Source organism: Sus scrofa, chromosome 15, assembly GCF_054392235.1.
Source record: "Sus scrofa isolate SSC_HxYL_T2T_F1_AM1 chromosome 15, Sscrofa_HxYL_maternal_Yorkshire_Landrace_v2.0, whole genome shotgun sequence".
Classification (NCBI taxonomy): Eukaryota; Metazoa; Chordata; class Mammalia; order Artiodactyla; family Suidae; genus Sus; species Sus scrofa.
In genome coordinates this window covers 123,909,916-123,926,456 of record NC_139397.1, presented here as the reverse complement: position 1 = coordinate 123,926,456, position 16,541 = coordinate 123,909,916, and the positions used below count along the sequence as shown (strand labels likewise).

At 46.7% G+C, this 16,541-nt stretch overlaps 1 long non-coding RNA gene and 1 pseudogene across 1 annotated transcript in view; both read right to left on the bottom strand.

The window, feature by feature from the left end:
- LOC146396106 (uncharacterized) overlaps window positions 1-16,541 on the bottom strand; it is a 271,106-nt gene that overhangs the window by 96,144 nt on the left and 158,421 nt on the right. The window lies entirely within an intron of this gene.
- LOC106506335 (peptidyl-prolyl cis-trans isomerase-like 1 pseudogene) lies at window positions 2,976-3,513 on the bottom strand (annotated as a pseudogene).

Below are 16,541 nucleotides of genomic sequence, written 5' to 3'. Positions count from 1 at the left end.
CCTTCTTCTCTTTCTTTCTTTTTCATTTCCTTTTTTTTTTTCCAACTTAACAGAACTTTATCCCTCACAGTTCTGAAAGTTTTTTGGTCTTTTTGTCATTCTTGGGCTGCTCCCGTGGCATATGCTCGTTCCCAGGCGAAGGGTTGAATCAGAGCTGTAGCCGCCGGCCTACGCCAGAGCCACAGCAACAGGGGATCCAAGCCACGTCTGCAACCTACACCACAGCTCACGGCAACGCCGGATCCTTAACCCACTGAGCAAGGCCAGGGATCATACCCGCAACCTCATGGTTCCTAGTTGGATTTGTTAACCACTGCGCCATGACAGGAACTCCAAGTCTCCTTCTTTGGTTCGCAGACGGAAACCTTCCCGCTGTGTCCTCACGTGGTCTTCCCTAAATACTTGTCTATTCCCCTGTCTCTTTTTATAAGGACACCAGTCATTTGGGTTAGAGCCCCCCCAAATGCCTTCGTTTTCACCTGATTATCTCATTAAAGGCCCTGTCTCCAGATGCAATCATATTTTGATGTATCAGGGGTGAGGACTTCAACATTTGAATTTGGAGGGATACAATTAAGTCCATAACAAGGACCAAATGAATTTGTTCCTTTACATAATCTTGGGGGGTTCTTTTGTTTGTTTTACTGGTGTTACCTTATTTAAAAAAAATTAATTGGGGAGTTCCCGTCGTGGCGCGTGGTTAACGAATCCGACTAGGAACCATGAGGTTGCAGGTTCGGTCCCTGCCCTTGCTCAGTGGGTTCACGATCCGGCGTTGCCATGCGCTGTGGTGTGGGTCGTAGACGCAGTGTTGCTCTAAAACAAAATTTTCAGTTCTGGTAGTGCGCAGCAGACACCCTCTGGGGGATGGAAAGGAATTACAAATTTAATCAGATATCTAAGGGAGTCATTTATGGAGGGTGGAAAGTTCTAGTGAAACCGACTCAGCAGGGTTCTTGCCAGAACAGGAATTTATAGGAATTGCACAGATGAGCCAAGGAGGAGAAATTTCAGGGACCTAACGAAAGTATGACGAAACGAAGACTCACCGAAAAACCTTGGGAAGGCCCCATATACCGAGCAAGTACTGGGCACAAGTAGGGAGGGAGAAGAGAGAGTATCACTTAGGGAGCCAAAGTTCCTTGTTCCGAAAATCCACATAGCTACGTTAAGAATCTGAGGTCCAAACTTCCTGTTGTGCCTCAGCGGTAACAAACCCAACTGGCATGCATAAAGACAAGGCTTCCAACCCGGGCCTCTCCCAGTGGGTTATAGGATCCGGCGTTGCGCAGCTCTGCTCCTGATTTGCTGTGGCTGTGTCTCTGGTTTGAAAGACAGCTATGCCTAAAAAGAACTTCCACATGCCGCTAGTATGGCTCTAAAAAGACAAATAAGAATTTGAGGTCTGGCGCTTCCACTCCCGTCGTGGCATCTTGGGAGCACAGAGTCACAGGTTCAATCCCTGGCCCCGCACAGTGGGTAAAGGATCCCGCCTTACCGCAGCTACTGCTCAGGTTCCATTTTGAGAATTGGCTACGATCCCAGCTCTGTAGCCCAAAAGAATCTGAGGTCCATGCGGCACGCGGCCGCAAGATGTCGCAGTGTCCCTTTAGGGTGCTGCCTTAAAGAAGAGTATTCAATGATGCTTTATGAAATAAAATTCATATTTTATGGCCAGACAAGAAAAATTTAAACAAAGGAATTCTTCTTTGTCCTTTGGCCTCCTCCCTCTGGACTGTACATTGTACAAACCACACATTGACCAAACCTGCTCAATCAAAAAGAACATTGTCTTATCATCAAGACACCTTTCATATTTTGCTTTTTTTTTCCAACCATGAATAGCATTTTATTTTGGAAGTTTCTATGTATTACATAGATATTAACTTCCTTTCTCTAAAATCTTAGATTAAAAAAACTCAAGTGGTGCTTCTCCTTTATGAGAATACTACTTTTTAAGGAGAATTCATATTCTTCCCTTATGCTGCCTATAGGTTTCTGCTTCTTCCTGGGGGGAAAAATGGTCAATGCTTCTGCTTCTTTTTAAAAGATCCATTTCTCGGGAGTTCCCGTCGTGGCGCAGTGGTTAACGAATCCGACTAGGAACCATGAGGTTGCGGGTTCAGTCCCTACCCTTGCTCAGTGGGTTAACGGTCCGGCGTTGCCGTGAGCTGTGGTGTAGGTTGCAGACTTGGCTCGGATCCCGCGTTGCTGTGGCTCTGGTGTAGGCCGGTGGCTACAGCTCTGATTCGACCCCTAGCCTGGGAACCTCCATATGCTGCGGGAGCGGCCCAAGAAATAGCAAAAAGACAAATAATAATAATAATAAAAGATCCATTTCTCGATTATTACACATTATCATTCCCCACTTGACACCTTCTTAGAAACATGATTGTTGGATGCATTTTCCACTTGGCAAAAATTCATTGTGGCTTTGCGTGGGACATCTGAGTGTCAGAAACAGCAGTGTTGATGCTCTGGTTTTGAGAGGGAAACAGAGACAAAGATGCGCACAACCCCTGAAAGAACGAGTTCAAGAGACTGAAATGGGCACACATAGTTAAGAAGGCCGATAATGCAGACACTACTTGGTTTTGAATTCTATGGCTGACTGTCAGCCACCAAAGACCTTGGCGTAGGCCAGAATATAAATTTCTGCAAGGAAAGGCTGGTTAGGCACTGCAAAATGAGGCTGGCTGCCCTTTGTTCCCAGGATACCAAGCAGATGCACACAGGAAGGGGCAGCATGGGCCATTTGCAGGGAGCAGTAACCTGTGAACAGTCAGGTATGGACATCTCAGCAAATGTTTTGTCCACGGAGGCACAAGGGAAGAGAAACGAAGCATCCTATTAAAATACACTTCCATCTCTCACCCAGGACCCCAGCCTCTTCAGCGCCTCAGATTTGCAAGACCAAAAAAAAGTTTAGAGTTACACGTCGTTCTAGGTCATCTGGAAACTGGTTTGCAGGGCTGTCTCAGAAGACCTGGGTGTGCCCCAGGGACACAGGTCTACCCAGAAGGGTACGCCTTAATGATCTTCACATCGTCCTTGGGGCGGTCCTGGGAGTTTGTTTCCACCATTCCTACTCGATTCACCATCCCTATACCCTGGCACACACAGCCAAAAATGGTGTGTTTGCCATCAAGCCACTGCGTGGGAGCCAGGGTCACAAAGTACTGGCTGCCGTTTGGTGTCTGGCTCTGCAATGGCCGTTGCAAGAATTCCAGACCCTGTGAATTTCAAGTTGGGATGAAGTTCATCTTCAAACTGCTTGCCATAGATAGATGCTCCGCCTCAACCTGTTCCTGTTGGGTCACCTCCCTAGACCGTAAAGATTTTGGTGATTCTGTGGAATTTGATACCATTGTAGTAACCTCAGTGAGCCAATTCAGCCAAGTTCTTACAGGTCTTTGGAGCATGCTTCCAATACAGCTCTGGCACAATAATCCCCATGCTGATCTTCAAGTATACGTTGGGCAGCTGCCAGGAGTCTGGAGGGATAGCCACCATAGTGAAGCTAGCAGAGTCCTGCCGTTGCAATTCAAGACAGCTCTTTCAAAAATGACATTTCTCCTTGAGCTTTTAAGATGCCACATGACACACCAACGACGATGCTTAGATCTAGATCATTTAGACCGTCAATAATATATCATTTGGGAATTCCTGTCGTGGTGCAGCAGAAACAAATCTGGCTAGGAACCATGAGGTTGCAGATTTGATCCCTGGCCTCGCTCAGTGGGTGAAGGATCCAATGTTGCCATTAGCTGTGGTGTAGGTCTCATACGTGGCTAGGATCCCACGTTGCTGTGGCGGTGGCATAAGCTGGCAGATTCGACCCCTAGCCCGAACCTCCATATGCCACAGGTGCAGCCCTCAAAAGACAAAAGACAATAATAATAATAATATATTATTTGATGTTATATCAGAAAACTGATATAACTGTTGCTTGGCTTCTAATGGACAAAACAGTTCTCAGAGCTTTCTGAGATGCTTTCTCTAGCTTATAATCCCTGATTTGGCTTGAATAAAATTTTCCATTTCTTTCTTAGATTGCTTGATTAATTTCTGATGAAATTCCTTAGCAGGATTTTTGCTAAAACTGGACTTTACAAGGAAGTGCGCAGATGAGCCTGGGAGAAAGCCTTGCAGCCTAATGAAAATTGTCAGGATCCTCTAATGAAAGTCAGTACCAGGGCCCACTAATGAGGGTCGGTACTAGGAGTGTCTCTGAGAATGACTAATCCTTTCACTTCCTTTCTCTCCCACCAGTGAGAGGTCTCTCCAACCCAGGACCTCCCAATGAGGGTCCAAGTTAGGAAAATAAAACAGAATTTAGATTCATGTGCCGAGATACACACCCCCCCAAGATAAAAGCCAAACCAACTCCAGAAGGCTCACTTTAGTATAATAACATAAAAAACCTATACATAAGAAATTTCATCCCACCTTTGCAAAATACATGCTAGGGGACTACAAGATGGAAAATGACAACTGTTTGCGTTATGGCTTATATGACTAGAGACAGAAACAGACTCACAGAACTGTATCCAGGCTTTTGTGCATGGCAGATTCCCTAGCACGAGAATGGGAATTTCCCTACCTGCCATTTCAGACATAAGTGCAAAGAAACCTTGATCTAACAAGGAGTTTCCCAATTATCACTTAAGTGGTGCTAAATGGCCAAGAGACTCCTCCACCCAGAAGGAAAAATCCAATTAAAGCAGCACTCGCTCAAAATCAGATAACCAAGTCCTTTCTTCCCACCATCACCCAAAACAGCTTGGTGTCATCCCACATGAGATTTTACAACTTACCAGAAATGTCTTACCAGCCAGCACCTTTTGTTTCCTCATCATGGGTTCAAAAGCACCATGGATCTGTGACCCTTGGTCTGCGGCAAGCACTCAGGACTTTGTTTCTCTGCGGCAAAGTTGCTCAGATGGTGGGCTGAATAGAATCTAACTGCCATCACTGGCCAGGAGCCTATGAGCCAAGGGAAGCCACTAAGGATGGCTGTCCCTTAGTAATCACCAACATTTTTATGGAAGTGAACTTGGGTCCTCTCACTTGCCGCGCAGCAAAGCCAACAGACTGACACCAGACAATGGTAAAGGAAAAAAAACACCGCTTACTGCAAGGCCAAGCAAGGAGAACAGGTAGAATGAGGCCTCTTCCTCAAAAGGCCCAAAATGCGGGACAGCATTTGGGGGGAGAGTTGCAGCTCAGGGACTTTCCTCTGATTGGTTGGTGGTGAAGTAACAGTAAAAGCTTCCAGTGGTAACATTAATCTTCAAGTTCCAGCTCCAACCCCTGTGAGAACTACCATCCCCCACCTAGGTGGGTGGTGGGTGTTTGTTCCTGCAGAAAAGCTCAAAGATATGCATCTGATTGTTATGTATTCCCTTGAAGAGGAACTAGAACTGTGTTTTTTCACTGAACTATTGAAGGCTTTTATTATTCCTCTGTTTCTTCACTCCCCCATTTCCCTCATTAATAACTGCTTGAGTCTGGTTTTGGAACTGGGGAAAGGCCTAGGAGACTAAGCCTTTTTCCTACCAACAGGAAATGGAAGAGATGGAAGGGCTTTTGTACCCATGTCCCCCAAACCCATGTGCTTCTGCTTGGTTTCAATCACCTCTCCGCTTTGATTCTTCTCCATTCTGAAGGGAACATGGATTGGGACAAGAAAGAAAATCAAGTTCTAGGTAGAGAGATTAATCAAATCCTCAGCAAAGCGAGTCAGTCCCACCGTCACAATAGCTGCCTAAGGCCGCCTTGCTGAAATATACCTCTGTATCACCAATTGCACAAGCTCTCAGGACAAGAGCCTGCAGTGAGCCACAAAACAGAAAGAGCTGGTTTTCTAGCCACTAGAAAATGTTTCTAAGACAAAGCCTGGTCTGCTGAAGCATTAGCTGGATTTTATGCCCTGGGCAAATTAATCACATTCCTGCACAGTGGAGTTCCACAGAGGGGAAACTGGGAGAGTTGGTACCTTAGAACTGCAACACTAAAATTATGGCATCAATTTTAAGGCAAATCCCAGCTCCAGTCTGAAGATGGGAAAGGAGTTACTTGATTCTGAGTTACCAGGCCCAGACTGGGTCAGATTTTCCAACCATTTACTTGAATGCTAACCAAGTCCTGTACACACATTTTAAAGTTTGGAGTGTCTTATCCTCCAGTTGCTTCTATTCCTATGAAAAGATATGTAAAAACCTTCTCTGAAAACACAAAAGAACATGGGAAGGGTCCCAACCATCCTTTTTCTTATATAACCCACAATTCGTCCTTCCCATGTGAGTTGTGGCTATAAATCATATACAGTGACTTGAGGGTATCAAACACCTCCTTCCAAAGTCCATCTAATTCTGAGTCTGAAGCTGCTAGTTGGGCAATGTAGACCTCTTATGATGTCTTTAGGAGTCATCCTAAAACTAATTCTCTTTCTCAAGGAAGAGTGAAAATCCCATCAAGAATCTAGAGCCTTGAGGAGTTCCCGTCGTGGCGCAGTGGTTAACGAATCCGACTAGGAACCATGAGGTTTCGGGTTCGGTCCCTGCCCTTGCTCAGTGGGTTAACGATCCGGCGTTGCCTTGAGCTGTGGTGTAGGTTGCAGACATGGCTCGGATCCCGCGTTGCTGTGGCTCTGGCGTAGGCCAGTGGCTACAGCTCTGATTAGACCCCTAGTCTGGGAACCTCCATATGCCGTGGGAGCGGCCCAAAGAAATAGCAAAAAGACAAAAAAAAAAAAAAAAGAATCTAGAGCCTTGAAATGGGACCTAGGGGCATATTCCAAAAATTTGAAAGCTGCTTAAATTTGGGAGGTGGTTGAGAGTCTTCTAATTTAGCATATGTATCAGGTATGCTGTGAGGAGTTCTCTAAAACTGACTTAGTAGGATTCTTGCTAAACTTTTATTTTACAAGAAAAAAAATCCTCATTGAAGAGAAGGTTTGGGAAAGATGGAATAAAGTTTGCTCAAGCAAAGAATCTTTGTCAATATATATAGGTACAGGGAATTCCTGTTGAGGTTCAGCAATAACAAATCTAACTGTATCATGAGGATGCAGGTTCAGTCCCTGCCCTGGCTCAGTGGGCTAAGGATCCAGTGTTGCCGTGAGCTGAGGTGTAGGTCTTAGATGAGGCTGAGATCCTTTGTGGCTGTGGCTGTGCTGTGGTGTAGGCCAGCAGCTGCAGCTCCAATTCAATCCCTAGCCTGGGAACATCCATATGCCGCAGGTGCAGCCATGAAAAGCAAAAAATATATATGTACACGCACGTACATACATACGTGCACATGTATAGATACATATTTGTACACACACAGGTACATACATACATAAACACATATTATAGATACATACATATAGCCTGTCTTATTCCAAAAGTGGCATATTATAACAGTTCTTGGGCCTTTTTTTTTTTTAACTGAAACTATCTTGCTGAACACTTCACATCATATATAGATATATTTTTTGTTCCTTTTTCACCCGCAGAGGACTCCATTGTATGGAGGTGCCATAACTTCTTTGACTTAGGTGTGTCTCCTGTATATACCGTAGAATTGAGGTAGCTTATTTTTTAAATATGATTTTTTATTTTTCTATTACAGTTGATTTAGAGTTAGCTTATTTTTTAATGTCATAAAACAATGCTTTTTTGTCTTTTTTTTTTTTTTTTTTTTTTAAGGGCTGCACCTGTGACGTATAGAAGTTCCCAGGCTAGGGGTCGAATCTGAGCTGTAGGCCTCAGCTTACACTCAAGCTGCAACCACAATCTATGCCTCAGCTTGTGGCAAAGCTGGATCCTTAACCCACTGAGCGAGGCTAGGGATCAAACCCGAATCCTCATGGATACTAGTTGGGTTCTTAACCCACTGAGCCTCAACGGGAATTCCCATAAACCAACCTATAACATTAGAATGTGGTTGCCAATTCTACATTATCTATGTATGACCTATCTATGAATGGCTGCCATAGAAAATGTTTCCTTCCGGGAGTTCCCGTCGTGGCGCAGTGGTTAACGAATCCGACTAGGAACCATGAGGTTGCGGGTTCGGTCCCTGCCCTTGCTCAGTGGGTTAATGATCCGGCGTTGCCGTGAGCTGTGGTGTAGGTTGCAGACGTGGCTCGGATCCTGCGTTGCTGTGGCTCTGGCGTAGGCTGGTGGCTACAGCTCCGATTAGACCCCTAGCCTGGGAACCTCCATATGCCGCTGGAGCGGCCCAAGAAATGGCAAAAAAAAAAAAAAAAAAAAAAGAAAAAGAAAATGTTTCCTTCCACTTAAATTAAGCCATTATTTAGATAAGCAGGACAGAATGCTGGGAGAACAATAATCTTAGCTTTTATGTGTTTTACACATCATCTTGGACACTGTGGCTTCACAAAAGATGTCTCAGGACATGGACAACAACTTTCAGAGAGGCCTGTCTCCTAAATCCAGTGAGAATAAACTTAAGATGAGATAAATATACATTGCCTGGGAGTTGTTTCTGACATTTTATTGCTCTGTTACAGCCTAACCAAAAAGAGTATGTTGCTAAAGCAGACTGAGCCTAATAAAAAGTTCTCAGCATGTGAACTGTGGCTTCATGTAGGGTTTTTGGCAATGCCAGTCCATCTGAAAATTTCAAAGCCACCCATGAATCACATTGACCACCACGGACTGGAGAGATGGTCCTTGTAATTTCTACCATTCAAAAAATCCACGCAGAGCCACTGAGTCCATTCCTAAGCCATGTTGTGATGTTCTGGTTATATGACCAGCAAAGAAGAGTACAGAATCAGGCCATGATGAGCCAAGCTCTCAGGACAGGCAGGCACAGCTGCACTTTTCTGAATACACGTCCTACTGAGACCTTGAACAATGACAGGATCATTTCAAAACGTAGATAAAGGATACAATGATCTGATTTCTCTCATAGCCCAGAAACACATTAGGAAATTACAGATTGTCGCCTAGCATGCTCTTTGAGTAGAAAGTCACTCCTTTTGTGCTTTTAATCTTATGAAATATATTGACTGTCCTTAGTGCCTTGCCTTCTCAATCACTTCTGAGCTGAAATCCTCCCGATAAGGAATTCATCAGGTTAAAAAAAATAATAATATAGACTCTCAGCTGATGAGCTATAAAAATGATTGGGGGAGTTCCCATCGTGGCGCAGTGGTTAACGAATCCGACTAGGAACCATGAGGTTGCGGGTTCGGTCCCTGCCCTTGCTCAGTGGGTTAACGATCCGGCATTGCCGTGAGCTGTGGTGTAGGTTGCAGACGCGGCTCGGATCCTGCGTTGCTGTGGCTCTGGCGTAGGCCGGTGGCTACAGCTCCGATTCAACCCCTAGCCTGGGAACCTCCATATGCTGCAGGAGTGGCTCAAGAAATAGCAACAACAACAACAACAAAAAGACAAAAGACAAAAAAAAAAAAAAAAAAAAAGAAATGATTGGCCCTGCATTCTACTCCAAGGACAAGGCAGGATTTTCTCTAGTTTGTTTCCCCTGGTGCTGGTCCTGTTATGTCAGCCACTACAAACCAAATGATCACACATGCCAGTGACTGTCTTAGGCAGATCAGTTTATAGGCTTCCTTGCCTAAGCCAGGGCCACAGCAACGCAGGATCCAAGCCGAGTCTGCAACCTACACCACAGCTCACAGCAATGCCAGATCCTTAATCCACTGAGTGAGGCCAGGGATCAAACCCGCAACCTCATGGTTCCTAGTAAGATTTGTTAACCACTGTGCCACAATGGGAACTCCAATGCTTACTTGCTTTTCATTCCATCTTTATAACCACACAGTGAGGTAGATCCTCAGAGTTTTTTGTTTGTTTCAAAACAAAGTTAACCCAGGTTACCTCACACAATGAGACTTTATTGTAGGTATAATGATACTTTGAATGATGAAGTTGTCATTGGATATAATTTTTCAAGAATTTTAGCAGAGTGTGGTGTATATAAGTTACAGTTTGGTTTGGCAGCATACCATAACAGCAGACTCAAACTAATAGTGACTTAAACACATAAAGGCAGCTGATATCTCTAAGAAACAATAAGCTTGGAGGTGGAAGATGATTGGCACTCGGTGCCTCAAAAAATTCAAACCTGAGGTCTCTAGGAGTCTAGGCTTTTTGTAACATCTCTCCTGCACCATTCATTCCCTGATAGGAGTTCCTGTCATGGCACAGTGGAGACAAATCTGACCAGGAACCATGAGGTTGCGGGTTCGATCCCTGTCCTCGCTCAGTGGGTTAAGAATCAGGTGTTGCCGTGAGCTGTGATGTGGGTTGCAGACGAGGCTCGGATCCCAAGTTGCTCTGGCTGTGGCGTAGGCTGGCGGCTACAGCTCTGATTAGACCCCTAGCCTGGGAACCTCCATATGCCACAGGTGGGGCCCTAAGAGGACAAAAGACAAAAAAATAAAAAAAAAAATTCATTCCCTGATAGTTGCAAAAGCACTGCTGACACTGCAGTCATCTTGTCCACCTTCCAAGGCATGCCTCCAAAGCCAAGCCAGCTTTCCTTGAAGCTCCAGACTGTGTTTACCACGTCCATCTTAGTGGCCATTCTCAGCATCTAGGGAAGCTGCAAAATACAGTGTTTTATCAGGATACAACAAGACTATTTATTTCCTAAATAAAATTGTGGTTCTGATGATAAGAAAGAAAGAAGGAATGGATTTTGAGGAGGCAATTGTGGGCCCTGGCACAGATGAATAGGAAATAATAGCACTCAGTACAGTAACAGATAGTGTAAGTGAAAAGCACTGTGAGCAATTCATGGTAGGTAATACTAATACAAATACTACTAATACTACTGTCTTTATTAAGACTGTCTTTTTTTTTTTTTTGTCTTTTCTAGGGCTGCACCCATGGCATATGGAGGTTCCCAGGCTAGGGGTCTAATCAGAGCTGTAGCCGCCAGCCTACGCCACAACCACAGCAACTCAGGATTCGAACCGCGTCTGCGACCTACACCACAGCTCATGGCAACGCCGGATCATTAACCCACTGAGCAAGGCCAGGGATCGAACCCGCAACCTCATGATTCCTAGTCGGATTCGTTAACCACTGCGCCACGACGGGAACTCTGAGACTGTCTTCTTGATGTGCTTTACATATACTATATTATTGAAACCTTACAACCACACTGTGATGTAAATAATATCATTATCCCTCTTCTCCAGATAAGGAAATCAGGGCTCGGCCATAAAAAATAATGAAATAATGCCATTTACAATAACATGGATGCGACTAGAGATTCCCATACTAATGTAACCAAGCCGGGCACTGTGGGACTCCTGGGCACAAAAACCTTTCTGTGTCCCCCATTTCTTGGAGTCCTCATTCAGCCACCACGACCTTCCATGAGTTCCTAGGGACAGGTTTAGAGTTGCTAATCAGGGAAGGAAGGGAACACAAAAACAAGGGAGGAACAAAACCAACAATAGCCTAGCCTTGGGGCAGGATCCTGGTTCCCTCCCAAGGAATATACATAATAATATAGGCATCTTGTATGCCTAAGAGAAAAGTTGTTCCTTATACTTCTTTTAGAAATGAATGCTTTGTGTGTGTGTGTGTGTGTCTTTTTCAGGGCCACGCCCATGGCTTCTGGAGGTTCCCAGGCTAGGGGTTGAATTCGAACTGCAGCTGCAGGGCTGCATCACAGCCATACCAACGCCAGGTCCGAGCTCTGTCTGCAAACTGCATGCACCGCAGCTCACGATTCTTAACCAACTGAGCGGTGCCAGGGATCGAACCTGTGACCTTGTCAATACTCAGGTTTGTTACCACTGAGCCACAATGGGAACTCCTAGAAATGATTACTTTCAAGTTGAACAGCTTAGAGTCCTTCCCTGTCCTTCTCCCTGGCTTAATTGCACCCTGAACACAATCACGCACAAGTTAAAGATTAGGTACCCTGAGCCCAATTGCTTGTAGGTTAAATATTATTGGCACATGATGCTTTTCAGGAACTTTCCTCGATTGCTATAATCTCTGATCTATATGCTCTTACTCCAAGTGAAACTAGCCCACCGGATCCTCAGGGCAGAGCTTCCGTGTCTGCCCACCTGCATTTCTCACAAGCGTCCTATCCTAATAAATCTATTTCTTGCTTGTTACTTTGCTCTCACTGAATTCCTTCTGCGCAGAGGCATGGAGAACCTGAACTTCAGTAAGTCCAGACATAGGGTGAGTGATTCTAATTTAAAACCATGGGTTCAAGTCCCAAAGTGGGTATAGGCTGGGTTTGAGTCCTGGCACATGGGTTCAAGTCCCAATCTGTGTTCTGGCTAGGTTCAGGCTGTTAGTGCTGTCAGGTTCAGCTGGCGGACCACGAAGGGACAGATATAAGGCAAGACAATGTTCAGAGTTAGGTCTTGGTCCTCTCTACATTCCTCCTTGATTCTGAGGGTTTTCCCCTGCTCTATTACTTTCTCCCATTAACCCACTTTTTATTGCCCAGCCCTTGTGGGTGCTAACACTTTATTCGCAGCTTGCAGCCAGACCAAATCCCTCCTGTCGGGGACACTGTCGGGGACACCTTCTGTCGGCAATTTCTCGGGCCCTAATACCTGGTTAGGAAACTACCTCAGAAGAGCTAACATCTGAAATAGTTAAGTGCAAATTGACCAAATTGCGTGGTGTATTTTGAATTTGGATAACACAGGAGTTAGAGGCATCACCTCAGGGTTGGGTCTGAAACGGGTCAGGCTGCATCAATCCCACTCAATACCCCTCTGGACAGTGAGACCCCAAAGGCCTCACTTAAGGCATATGTATCTTGGAGGGATAATTCTGATACAAACACAGAAGACATTTTAACTGACCCAGCTTATGAGGCCGTCCAAAGGTCAGCCCCTCCTGAGGAGGCGCTGTGGCCCAGGTGGACGTCTCCATGTCAACAGAAGCTGTGGAAGCCCCTCCTCCAGCTGAGGCTATTGTCCCAAGGGAGGATGGAGCAAGGGATGGAAAGAGGCTCCCTCCATATTCAGGAACCTCTTCTTTGTACCCTGAGTTACCCAAGGGGCCCATCCTTAGCCCAGCTAGCACTTGCAGTGGTTTAAATTACCACAACTGCCCCTGTGGATATGCCTCTGAGAGAAGTTCCTGATGGAACTCAGGGAGCCGTTAGAATCCATGTGCCTTTCTCAATGTCTGATCTAAGTATGGCAGAGGACAAGTTGGGAAGTTTTTCTGAGGATCCTGAATGATTTGTAAAGGGGTTTATGTGACTAGTGAGATCTTTTCATCTCAGCTGGGGGAATTTACAGATCTGACTCTCCCAATGCGGCACCCCTGAGGAGAAGCAGCATATAATACTGGCAGCCAGAGCCCCTGAAGACCAATGGCAGACCAATGGCAGCCTGGGCCTGATAGGGCCATGCAGTGCACTGGGTGGGGAATGATGCTGTTCCTGAGGCAGATCCACCAGGTGAATTCTATTGATAAAGACAGGATCATATGATTAACTGTTTAATAGAGGCTGTGAAGAAACTTACAGTAAAACCTGTAAATTATGAGAAGGTCCAACAGAGACAGGATGAAAATCCTGCAGTCTTCCAAGGGAGACGAGTGCAGGCTTTTAGGAAGTGTAAAATGTGGATCTTTCCTTCCCTGAGGGACAGGCCCTTTTGGCTATGCATTCCATAGCCTGGTCTGCCCTGGATATCAGACGCAAATTTCAGAAAGCAACTGCTGGTCCTCAGACTCCAATGAACAGTTTACTCCAACTGGCTTATTTGGTTTTCAGTAACAGGGATGAAATGGCTGAAATGCACCCAGAGAAATATGCAGAAGGATACTGGTGCAGCCTTCTCGATCTTAACCCAAAGGATTGGAAACCTTGGTAATCATAAGGAGTATGTAATCATGAGGACTGTCAGGGAAGAGGCAAGGGCGCACTTTCCTGGAGCCCGGAACGTCAATGGACAGCTGCTTTTGCATTTTTTTCTGTTCGTGCCTGATTGTCCTCTCCTTTTATTGGGAAGAGATTAATTAACCAAGTTGGGGGTCACTCTCTTTCTCACGGAGTAAGGGACCCACCCTCATCAGGAACTGATTGAATCTGAAGCTGAGGTAGAAGCCTTAGTGGACCCTGGAGTGTGGAATATCAAGGGTCCAGGCTTGGCCAAAGATATCCAGTTGAGACCTGGGCAGGAATATACCTGCAAAGAGCGGTACCCCTTAAAATCAGAGGCAGAGGGGACTACTGCTAAGGCCCTAACTTGTTTATGGAGAGAGGGTTCCCCAAAGGCGAGGTGCCACCCACAGACCAGGAAACCATGGGAGTCGAGGGACCCAAAGAAGACAATGGTGCACCTGGTCCCCAAGGTTTCCAAGCGCCTCCTCCCCCCCCCCCCCCGGTGAGCCTAGCACCTCAGGTCCCATGTGTCCCTGTGGTTCCCCTGACAACCCCCCCCTCCTTGGCAAGAGTGGTAAAGCTGGAAAGCTTGGAAGCCCTGGTGAAAATGGAGCTCCTGGTCAAATGGGCCCCCATAGTGAGAAATCACACTGGACCCCCTGGCCTTGCTGGTGCTTATGGAAATGATGATGCTATTGGTGCTGCTAGACCCCTCATCCCATGGGTGCCAGTGGTCCTTCTGGCTTCCCTAGTGCTGTTGGGGACATGGCTCAGATGGTCAGTGTTGAAAAATGAGAGGCATGAACAGGGGGAGATCTTGACAAGGCTCTTTACTTCTGCAGAAGGGCGCAGGTGCTCAAAAAGCAAACACAAAGAAGAAAAGACCCTCCCTATTGATCCCTAACGCAGGCGATGTACCTGTCCCCTTCCCATCGGTCAGGTCAGGGCTCACATTCTTCTCCGGTGGCTAATTTGAAACAAATGGTTACTGGGAGAAGAGGGAAAGAGGAGGGGGGTCTCAGGAGGGCATTTCAGCCGAAACCAGAGCAAAATGGAGTCACCAAGATTTCCATTGATGGAAAAGGCATTATGTTACTTCCCACAGTTCTAAGTGTGAAGTTGGTCTCTGAGGAGCCCCTCTGGACTTTTAGCACTAGCGGCCCCCCTGGTCCCAGGGGCAACAGCATTGACCCTGAGTGCTCCTGGCAGCAAAGGAGAGCCTGGCCCCACTGGTATTCAAGGCCCCCTGGCCCTGCTGGAGAAGAGGGCAAGAGAGGAGTCCAAGGTGAACCTGGACCTACTGGCCTGCCTGGACTCCCTGGCGAGTGTTGTGGACCGGGTGCTGCTGGAGAGCCTGGCAAAACTGGAGAGCGAGGTGTTCCTGGACCTCCGGCACTGTCGGTCCTGCTGGCAAAGATGGAGAAGCTGGAGGTCAGGGACCCCCTGGACTTACAAGCCCCACTGCAGGCAAACCCAGTGACCCTGGTGCTCCTGGCCCCTGTGGAGCAAGAGGCAAGAGAGGTTTCCCCAGCGAGCATGGTGAGCCTGAGCTCCCTGGCCCAGCTGGCTTCGCTGCCCCCCCCCCCCCCCCCGGTGCTAATGACCAACCTGGTGCTGAAGGTTATCCTGGCACTGCTGGTGCTAAAGGCGATGCTGGGCCCTCTGGCCCATGCTCCTGGACCCAAAGATGCACATAGACGTGCTGGTCCGATGTGCTGGTCCTCCTGGCGCTACTGGTTTCGCCATAAGGTGTTTAATCTCTGAGGTGATTGGGAAAATCATGTTAACCAGAGCAGCATTGGCTTTCAGCCCTCCCAACAGAAAAGGGACAGTTAGCCCGGTGTTTTACTCCTTCCCTAGGCAGGCCTACGCCCTGTCTCAGCAGGAAGTAGTTACCGAAGGGTCACCACCCCATATCCCCTTTAGGCATAAAGGGGTAAAACACCTGGAGGGGGGAATGATAGGGATGGAGTAGGCCAGTAGTTGTAGAAGTCCCAATAAAGGATCATAGATAGAAGAAAATCTAGGGGACTTTGGGAGAATGCTGTAAGTTAAGAAATTGCTCAAAAAAGCCATCAGAACAAGGCAGGATTGCTGAGTGGAAGTGCGAGAATTACCTCGAGTCAGGTCGGGGTGGGATGAGGCCTGCATTCAGGTTCAGACCAAGGGCAGGAATTTGAGGACCACCCTTCTGCTAATTTGAATACATACCTTACCGGATACTTAGGAGAATCTGCTACTCCCAGAAAGGAAGAGGTGGGCTTTTCCAATCCCTACTCCCCCTGGATGATAGAACTGTAGCCCACCGGATCCTTGGGGCAGAGCTTCTGCACCTGTCCGCTTGCATCTCTCGCAAGCGTCCTATCTGAATAAATCTATTTCTTGCCTATCAATCACTTTGTCTCTTGCTGAACTGATTCTGTGCAGAGGCATGAAGAACCTGAACCTCAGTAAGTCCAGACACAGGGTGAGTGATTCTAATTTAAAACTGTGGGTTTGGGAGTTCCCATCGTGGCTCCATGGTGAATGAATCTGACTAGGAACAATGAGGTTGCCGGTTCGATCCCTGGCCTCACTCAGTGGGTTAAGGATCCGGTGTCGCTGTGAGGTGTGGTGTAGGTCATAGACCTGGCTTGGATCCCGCGTTGCTGTGGCTCTGGCATAGCCCGGTGGCTATA